At 49.5% G+C, this 10,000-nt stretch overlaps 3 non-coding genes across 3 annotated transcripts in view; all 3 read left to right on the top strand.

Moving 5' to 3' along the window:
* Positions 1-3,869: 3,869 nt before the first annotated feature.
* On the top strand, positions 3,870-6,164 carry LOC124319062. Its single transcript, XR_006912756.1, has one exon. It is a non-coding gene; the product is annotated as a small subunit ribosomal RNA (ribosomal RNA).
* A 936-nt stretch (positions 6,165-7,100) lies between these two features.
* On the top strand, positions 7,101-7,253 carry LOC124319059. The gene has a single exon (XR_006912754.1). It is a non-coding gene; the product is annotated as a 5.8S ribosomal RNA (ribosomal RNA).
* Positions 7,254-7,894: 641 nt separating this feature from the next.
* LOC124319057 overlaps positions 7,895-10,000 on the top strand; it is a 4,575-nt gene continuing 2,469 nt past the window's right edge. The window contains exon 1 of the ribosomal RNA XR_006912753.1: positions 7,895-10,000. This exon is cut by the window's right edge and continues 2,469 nt beyond it. This is a non-coding gene — a ribosomal RNA (large subunit ribosomal RNA).

The raw sequence follows: 10,000 nt of genomic DNA, 5'->3' as shown, positions 1-10,000 counted from the left end.
GACCGGTCGGCAGTTGAGCGGGCGGCCCGGCCTGAGCTCAGGTGAATGTCCGGCAAAATTTCGGAAATCAACTTTTTCGTACAGTTACTGCCCGGAACATCCACTACTTTCCTATATAGGGAAGAGGTTGTCGAAAATGAAAATTGAAAAAATTTTCTAAGTCCGAAAAATTGAAAAATTTTTCTAAGTCCCGACGATGGATAGTGAAGCTATAGGCGGCACTGGGACGAGCAAAGACGGCTGAAAAAGAGAGAAAGAGCGAAAGAAAAAAAGTTGGAAAAAATTTCTAAGTCCTAAAATTTCCAAGACCGGTTTTTGGTGGTGACCGGTCGGCGGGTGTGATGGTAAGCCCCGCCTGAGCTCTGGTGAAAGCCCGGCAAAATTTCGGAAATCAACTTTTTCGTACAGTTACTGCCCGGAACATCCACTACTTTCCTATATAGGGAAGAGGTTGTCGAGAAAGAAAAAGTTGAAAAATTTTCTAAGTCCTAAAATTTCCAAGACCGGTTTTTGGTGGTGACCGGGCGGCAGTTGAGCGGGCGGCCCGGCCTGAGCTCAGGTGAATGTCCGGCAAAAATTCGGAAATCGACTTTTTCGTACAGTTACTGCCCGGAACATCCACTACTTTCCTATATAGGGAAGAGGTTGTCGAAAAAAAGAAAGTTGAAAAATTTTCTAAGTCCGAAAAATTGAAAAATTTTTCTAAGTCCCGACGACGTGGTAGTGACGTGGTTGGCGGGACTTGGACGTATAAAGGCCGATGAAAAAAAATGGAAATGGAAATGAAAATTTCTCGATTTCCGACGACGGTGTTTGGCAACGACTCTCTCGCCCGGCCACTGGTCGGCGCGAGAGAGGAGTGAGCGAGACCCGTCGATTCGAAAAGAGAAGCCGTCACACCGTCGAGGCGTGGCGGCTCTCAAGTGGGTTGGTCGGGCGTGTCGTGATGACTCGCGACCGTAAAAAATTCCCACTCAAATTCTCCCATTTCCGACGACGGTGTTTGGCAACGACTCTCTCGCCCGGCCTCTGGTCGGCGCGAGAGAGGAGTGAGCGAGACCCGTCGATTCGAAAAAAAGCCGTCACACCGTCGAGGCGTGGCGGCTCTCAAATGGGTTGGTCGGGCGTGTCGTGATGACTTGCGACCGTAAAAAATTCCCACTCGTCGAAAATTTTCTAAGTCCCAACTTTGAAAACGACGGTTCCTGAAAGTCGGCTGGCGGTTGGATGGGGCAATGTCCCCGTCCAATCGCTAAAAATGAGCCGGAAAACGGAGACATTATGCGGCGGAACATTAGTGGTTTTCCTTAGTATAGAAGAGGTCTCGATTCCTAAACTCGGAAAAATTTTCAGAGTCCCAAAAATTTTCGAAGTGTCGAATAGTTTGGTTTCTCGAATTGAAAATTTTTTTCAAATTTGCGACATTACGACAAGCAGCGATTGTAAAGCCCGGTCCAAATTTTTCAAACGAGTCTTACTTCTTGTTAGTCCGCCTGGCCGATACCAAAGAATGGCCGACCGTCGACTATCGGGCGAATAGACGGGTGAAAGAAATAAAGTCGAAGCCGGTGGTTGGATAGATATCGAAGGGAAGGCGAAAGAGGCGAAAAGGAAAGCGCGAAATTTCTTTAGTAGCTTCGACGCAAAAACTTTGGTATCGACGGGGAGCTTTGGGAAATGAAACGAAGACGCAGAATGGGAAGTTGTCCGGTTCGGCGTTAGTTGTAGTTTCATTTCCACCGTAGCTGAGCTCCTTTCCGCCCGCCACTTCACATGATTTTAGTTTCGATTCCGTTCGATCGCGCTTGCACTGTCTTTGTTTTTTTTTCACTGCTTGGATCGCGGCTTTGCTCTAACCAGTTTAGCCCCATGCGATCAAAAAGTCTTAAAAAAAAAAACCGTTGAACGGAGACGAACTCGATGAGCTGTCGGTGTGTGAAATATCATTCCTTCGGTAAAACCGTTTTCGAAATTTCCGATGGTCGGTATATGTAAAAATATATCCGAACCGCGATGTGGACGGGAATTCAAACGCCCGCTTCACCGATTGGTGCGACAGCTGAGAAGCTCGTCACTCGATCCAACGACTCTTGGTCGAAAAGTTCAGAAGAGGTGCGCGCGTCAAACATTTTTTTGGTTTCGGACGTTTCGTTTCTTCGGCACGTGTGGTTTGTCTGTGGCCGTCTGTGAGAGAAATCGGACGCTTGTTCTTTGTTATTTTACCGTAACAAGACAAGACGGGAAAGATTCTTTCTTCCAAACTTACGGCATCATAACCATCAGCGTTTACCGTCAGCGACGATACGGAAGAGAAAAGAAAATGGTGCGCGTCTTTTCACTTTTTGACACCGTATCAAAAAAAATTACCGTTCAGGCGGAAATGTGTGTGTGTGTGTGTGAGCCGAGAGATAAAAAATAAAAAAGCCACCAAACAGAACGCTTTCAAATTATTTCGTGCGGCGTGCGCATATTTCACATTTTGCCGTTTGACGGAAGCTCGTTGTGTGGAACACAGAAGTGGAGATGGACGGAGTTGAAGGGGGGCGAAGACGGCCCGGTCGGACAAAGTCAAGAGATTGAAATATACGAGAGAATTGGGTGGAAGTGATGGCAAATCTATAAAATTCAAAAATCGGATGAGATGCGAGGACCGCAAAATGTGGCGTCGACTCTGACTCTCTTTTACTACGAACTTCCCTTCGACGGAAGATATCGAGAGCTGAGCTGAGCGCCCGCTGAGTATGGCCGGCGTAATTACAAACGAGTTACGGTTGGAGCTATATCGATTGTACGTATCCCGAACGTTCATCGAACAAGCCAGATCAACTCGGCGCCCGGTAAGATGTACGCTCAGTTATGGCCATGACACACGAAGGGAGAATTCAAACGGCTGTGAGTGTACGGCCCGCCCGGAGTTGTGTGTAGGCAGTGACCTCTCAAGAAAAAACGTAAAAAAATTTTTTTTGACAGTCACCGGTCTGCGACAAGTAATCAGTACGAAACTTGGGTGCAATGCAAAAAACATTTTGAGAATCCTTGCTTGACAACAACGAATCTAACACGATAAAAAAACGATCCCCATCGGTGTACCGCTTGCTTTTCTCGCGCTTCGGCGCAGAATCGCTTATTCAGCTGCCCTTGGAATATGTTCGTTTCGTGCATACTTGATCTCGGTCATTCTTCGGTGAACTCTTAAAGAATTGCGCACTTTTATAGGGGTAGTCTGGTTGCTTGTCTCGACTTGAAATGATTTGTTTTTTTCCGCCCATGACTTTCTATACGATGCCTCTATGCTGGCCTCTGACCGCGGTTGTTCCGAGTTTTCTCTTTCTCTTCGAAAGTCTTTGCGGAAAATTCTGCCTCGTGTGACCGTTGAGCGGTGAGGTGTGTGTGTGTGTGTGTGTCGTGCGGGGTGATGCGAGAGTGTGCCTCGGCGGTGGAAAAATAAAAATAAAACTCTGAGCCCACAAAAATTTAAAAGATGTATGCTTGTCAGCTTAGTAAAGCAGGCTTGACTTATGAGCATACAGCACGCCACATATGACCGTCGAAAACCGTAATACGGGAAAAAAAGTTGATGAATATATCAAGACCGGTCGAATGAATCCGATTCACTTTGGGCTCATAGACCGTTGAATGGTCTTTGACTTTGGAAATTGAAATGAAAAAAATCCAACAAACGGATCGGATCGGTGTTTCTCTTCACTGGGACTCGCTGTGACACGCCAGGCGTTGCGATCAAAAATTTTAGTTTCCGAAGAAAAAGAAAAAAAACGAAAAACGTGTTGATTTGGTGTGTGTTTGGTGATGCGTGGGCGAAATAAAAACCCGCAACTCGCCGGATGCATATCAAACAAACATACACGAAATACCTGGTTGATCCTGCCAGTAGCATATGCTTGTCTCAAAGATTAAGCCATGCATGTCTAAGTACAAGCCGCTAGACGGCGAAACCGCGAATGGCTCAATAAATCAGTTATGGTTCCTTAGATCCACTCCATCCTACTTGGATAACTGTGGTAATTCTAGAGCTAATACATGCACTCGAGCCTCGACTGCGGGCTTTCGGGCTCGCAGAAGAGGTGCTTTTATTAGATCAAAACCAGTCGGGGCCGGGCTTTCGGGCTCGCGCACCGTACCAATTTTGGTGACTCTGGATAACTTCACGCCGATCGCACGGCCTTCGCGCCGGCGACGTATCTTTCAAATGTCTGCCTTATCAACTGTCGATGGTAGGTTACGCGCCTACCATGGTTGCAACGGGTAACGGGGAATCGGGGTTCGATTCCGGAGAGGGAGCCTGAGAAACGGCTACCACATCCAAGGAAGGCAGCAGGCGCGCAAATTACCCACTCCCGGCACGGGGAGGTAGTGACGAAAAATAACGATACGGGACTCTTCCGAGGCCCCGTGATTGGAATGAGTACACTTTAAATCCTTTAACGAGGAACCATTGGAGGGCAAGTCTGGTGCCAGCAGCCGCGGTAACTCCAGCTCCAATAGCGTATATTAAAGTTGTTGCGGTTAAAAAGCTCGTAGTCGGATGTCTGTCTTCGGCCGGGCGGCGCCGCTCTGAATCAAGGGTGTTGCGTTTCACGCTCTGGGAGCCCGGGTGTCAAAGCCCGACTCTCTTCACGGTCGGACAACATCGCCGGAGTGGTGGTCGGTGCGTCGTTGTTGTATCTGCGGCCAGAGTTGGAAAGTTCTTTCGGGTTCTTTTTTAAATTTTGGTCGTAGTTGACTCGATTCGCTCCACCCAGTCAATCGTTCGGGGTGCCCTTCACCGGGTGTCTCGGGCGGCCGGCAACGTTTACTTTGAACAAATTAGAGTGCTCAAAGCAGGTGTATCCCAACGCCTGAATATCGCAGCATGGAATGATGGAATAGGACCTCGGTCCGATTTTGCTGGTCTTTTACTTTTGGACCCGAGGTAATGGTCAATAGAGACGGACGGGGGCATTCGTACTGCGGCGACAGAGGTGAAATTCTTGGACCGCCGCAAGACGAACAACAGCGAAGGCATTTGCCAAGAATGTTTTCCTTGATCAAGAACGAAAGTTAGAGGTTCGAAGGCGATCAGATACCGCCCTAGTTCTAACCATAAACGATGCCAACCAGCAATCCGTCGGAGTTACTCCAATGACTCGACGGGCAGCTTCCGGGAAACCAAAGTCTTTGGGTTCCGGGGGAAGTATGGTTGCAAAGCTGAAACTTAAAGGAATTGACGGAAGGGCACCACCAGGAGTGGAGCCTGCGGCTTAATTTGACTCAACACGGGAAACCTCACCAGGCCCGGACACTGGAAGGATTGACAGATTGAGAGCTCTTTCTTGATTCGGTGGGTGGTGGTGCATGGCCGTTCTTAGTTGGTGGAGCGATTTGTCTGGTTAATTCCGATAACGAACGAGACTCTAGCCTGCTAAATAGGTGACGGGTTTTATCAATTGAAACCGAAGGGAGTACGGAGGCGTCGGGATCAGGTGGCGGCGATTCGGGTCTCGGTGGGACTGGTTCCTTTAGTGAGGCAATCTCTCGGCTTGGTTTCGTTGTGCTTTGTTCGTCGGGTGTACGGCCTTCACGGGTTGGTTGCCTGGCGGATGAGGTATGGCGGGGCTTTGTCGGGAATGTCTCGCGGGGGCTGGCTCTATTGTTATTCGGTCGTCGTCATCCCCGGCGATACCTTCTGCTCTCGCGTCCGTCACGCAGTCTTCTTAGAGGGACAAGCGGCGTCCAGCCGCGTGACAGTGAGCAATAACAGGTCTGTGATGCCCTTAGATGTCCTGGGCCGCACGCGCGCTACACTGAAGGAATCAGCGTGTTTCACTCTCCCTGTCCGAAAGGACCGGGTAACCGCTGAACCTCCTTCGTGGTTGGGATTGGGGACTGCAATGATCCCCATGAACCAGGAATCCCTAGTAGGCGCGGGTCACTAGCCCGCGTCGATTACGTCCCTGCCCTTTGTACACACCGCCCGTCGCTACTACCGATTGAATGATTTAGTGAGGCCTTCGGACGGGCTTGTCGGGGTGCCGTCGAGTGGGGAGCAATCTCTGCCCGTGCGGTGCCTACCAACGGCGAGACTGAAAGATGGTCGAACTTGATCCTTTAGAGGAAGTAAAAGTCGTAACAAGGTTTCCGTAGGTGAACCTGCGGAAGGATCATAAACGAACAAGACAAATGTTTTGCGCATATGGCTTTGGTTGAGCACGAAACAACTAAAAGTTGCAAAACAAAAAAAACCCCATCAAAAGTCTTTCGGCGTAAGACATCGTATGAACTATGTGTGGGTTGACGGAAGAAAATCATTTATTTTGAACGGGTATCAGGCGCTCTGATGCGCGGTGGTTTAAAGCGGATTCGCCTTTTCAAATTGATTTTTCTTTCCTCTCGGCTCAAAAAAAAACACAAAGTCTTTCGATTTGGTCTATGGCCGTGAGCAAATTCTTCCTGCTTCGATGGTGAATGTCTCTATAGATTCATTCGACCTTTAGCGGCGCTCACAGTGTTGACGTTAGTAGAGTGAAGAATACGATAGCCCGCCTGGGCCGCGAGTACCGAAGGAACAATAAAGGAGATTTTATAAAGTCTTAGTCCCTAAATCAAACACTTTGAAAAATAAAAACTCGGTGGATGGAGAGTCGGAAAAAAAAAAAAAAAACATCAAGATTTTGAACGGGTATCAGGCGCTCTGATGCGCGGTGGTTTAAAGCGGATACGCCCAATCGAAATTGTTTTTTTTTTGTTTCTCTCTTCGTCTTCGGGATTTTTTGATTCTCGGTGGGGGACGAAAGTGTGAGACTTTACTCTGGACGTTCTTTTCGGGCGTAGATACTCGTGGTTGCGTGCGTGTGCGTCGTATAGACTAACACTCCAAAGCCCGACACTATGCCGTTGAAAACCGAATGTTTTTTAAGCTTGCCCTTCGCCCTCTCGATGAAGTAGGAAGAATTCAAAATCACAATAACACACTAAACCCAAATTCTAGTACGAGTGTTTATCGGAACATTTTCTTTCTGGCTTTCTTTCTCCGCCCTCGCATTCATTTGCTTGGGCGGGTTGGAGAAAAAGAGAGAAGAAAACGAATATGTCGTTTTATATACGACCCTGAACGGTGGATCACTAGGCTCGTGGATCGATGAAGAGCGCAGCAAAGTGCGCTAATCCATGCGAACTGCAGAACACATGGAGCATCGAAATCTTGAACGTAAATGGCGGCCCAGCTTCTCGCTCGGGCCACATCTGACTGAGGGTCGGTCGAATGATGAACGAACAGAGATTTTTTCAGTCTTGGTTTTGCATGTTGGGTCGCGGCGAGATTTATTTTTCACCCGGCCTGACCGCATAAAAGCTCCCGAATCTCTAACGTCTGGGTGCCGCGCGACTTAAGTGTCCGCGATGCCTCAAATACAAAAAAGGGGGAAAAATAAAAGAAGGTTCGCCCTGTTTTGTTTTTTTCCTCTCTATTCAAAAGAAACCTTTTTCGATGGCAAAACAGATGGGAAATTTTTGAGCCAACTCAAAAAAAAATTTTAGAAATAAACACATCTTCTCGAACAAGGTGTCGGCTGCGTGTGCGCGATATACCGCTTCAACGCGAGTTTAGTTGTGTGTGTGCGCCGGGCGTGTCGAAGTGTCGACCACCGCGAATTATCACTCACTCTAACCGCTCGTTATGCAAGCTTGGTTCGCGCACGACGCGTTGTTTCAATACAAAAAGCCGCAGGACGCCCTGTCACTTTTCGTAAATTAATTTTTGCGAATAACGAGAGACTCGCTTTATTTCGAAAAAAAAAAATTTGAACCGGCAATTATTCAATCTTTCCCGGCTTTAAAACGCCAAAGTCTGCCGAGCTAGATAAAGTGTTGTCTCCTTTTGAAAACAAACAATTCATTCTGACCTCAGTTTAGATGAGACTACCCGCTGAACTTAAGCATATCAGTAAGCGGAGGAAAAGAAACTAACAAGGATTCCCTTAGTAGCGGCGAGCGAACAGGGATGAGCCCAGCACCGAACCTCGCGCCCGGTTGAGCGGGTGCCGAGGAATGTGGTGTTCGGGAGGATCGTGCGCGTCTGTCCGGTATCTATCGTCCAAGTCTCCATGAACGGGGCGAGCAACCCACAGAGGGTGTCAGGCCCGTAGATAAGACGAGCCGAGACCGTGCATCGGATCCCTTCCCAAGAGTCGGGTTGCTTGAGCGTGCAGCCCTAAGCGGGAGGTAAACTCCTTCTAAGGCTAAATATCGCCACGAGACCGATAGCGAACAAGTACCGCGAGGGAAAGTTGAAAAGAACTTTGAAGAGAGAGTTCAAGAGTGCGTGAAACCGTTCAGGGGGTTAAACGGGTGGGCCCTCGAAGGTCGAACAAGTCCCCGCTCCCGGCACTTGGTTGTATGCCCTTAACGCTGCATGGAGACTGCCTGAATTGGCGGCTCTCTTGCATAAGTCGTTCTGCGATCGCAATAGCCACGCCAAGGTCCGCAAGTGGGGGGCCTAGTAGGACTCCGCGACCGACTGGGTGTCTGTTACACGGGGCGTCCGTTAGCGAGTTTCGTGGTTACCTTCGCGGGTGCCGCGATGACGAGCGCGGCGTTTCCCAACAGTACTGCCCGGTCGTGACCTGTCTCCTCCCGGGAGGTGTCGTAGCTTTTTTTTGTAAAAGAGAAAAAGTTGCGGTGCTCAACCTGTGGAGGCCCAGAGCGGAGAGTAGAAGTCGGGTCCCACCCGACCCGTCTTGAAACACTGACCAAGGAGTCTAACATGTGCGCAAGTCGTCGAGAAATTATCAAACTAAACTCGCGAGGCGCAATGAAAGTGAAGCGGCCCCGATGAGGGTGCATCCGCGAGGGGTGATCCCGTCTCGAACAGAGCGGGCGCAACCCCAGGGCGTCCGAATGCTCGCGAGATCTTTCCCCCTTAAAAGGGTTTGGTCGAGTCGGCCGGACGAACCCAGAGCGCACACGTTGGGACCCGAAAGATGGTGACCTATGCCTGGCCAGGACGAAGCCAGGGGAAACCCTGGTGGAGGTCCGCAGCGATTCTGACGTGCAAATCGATCGTCGGAGTTGGGTATAGGGGCGAAAGACTAATCGAACCATCTAGTAGCTGGTTCCCCCCGAAGTTTCCCTCAGGATAGCTGGTGCTCGCAAAGAGAACAAACGGAGTTTCATCCGGTAAAGCGAATGATTAGAGGCCTTGGGGTCGAAACGACCTCAACCTATTCTCAAACTTTCAATGGGTGAGAAGCCCGGCCTTTTTCCTTGATTGAGGCCGCGGCAATTGATTTGAATCTGAGCGCCCAGTGGGCCATTTTTGGTAAGCAGAACTGGCGCTGTGGGATGAACCAAACGCCCGGTTAAGGCGCCTAAACGACGCACATTTCGGATCCCACGAAAAGGAGTTGGTTGCTAAAGACAGCAGGACGGTGGCCATGGAGGTCGGAATCCGCTCAGGAGTGTGTAACAACTCACCTGCCGAAGCAACTAGCCCTTAAAATGGGAGGCGCTATAGCGTCGTGCCTATACCGGGCCGTCGGTCGGCAGAGCGAATAACGTCCGTGTCAGCTCGAAGAGAGCGACGGCGCTGAGGCCCCGACGAGTAGGGGGGTCGCGACGGTGAGCGTAGAAGGGTTGTGGGCGTGAGCCTGCCCGGAGCCGCCGTCGGTGCAGATCTTGGTGGTAGTAGCAAATACTCCAGAGGGATCCTGGAGGACTGACGCGGAGAAGGGTTTCATGTGAACAGTGGTTGGACATGAGTCAGTCGATCCTAAGCCGCAGGCGAAAGCCGACCTAGTGACGGGCGTGATGTGTTGCATCTATCGTATGAGTAGCGGGCGTGGTTGTGGTTGAGTCGTGTGTCGGTGATTCTTCTGTGGTGTGCGCGAAGAGAAAAAATCTAAAGTTGCGGGGTCAAAGAAAACACATGAATAAGAAAGCTTGTGAGAATGATAGAAGGTTAAAGAAGTGTCTTTTTCCTTTTTTTGATTTCTCTTAGCCGGTATTT

Source organism: Daphnia pulicaria, unplaced genomic scaffold, assembly GCF_021234035.1.
Source record: "Daphnia pulicaria isolate SC F1-1A unplaced genomic scaffold, SC_F0-13Bv2 h1tg000113l, whole genome shotgun sequence".
Lineage (NCBI taxonomy): Eukaryota > Metazoa > Arthropoda > Branchiopoda > Diplostraca > Daphniidae > Daphnia > Daphnia pulicaria.
This window is presented reverse-complemented; position numbering and strand designations above follow the sequence as displayed.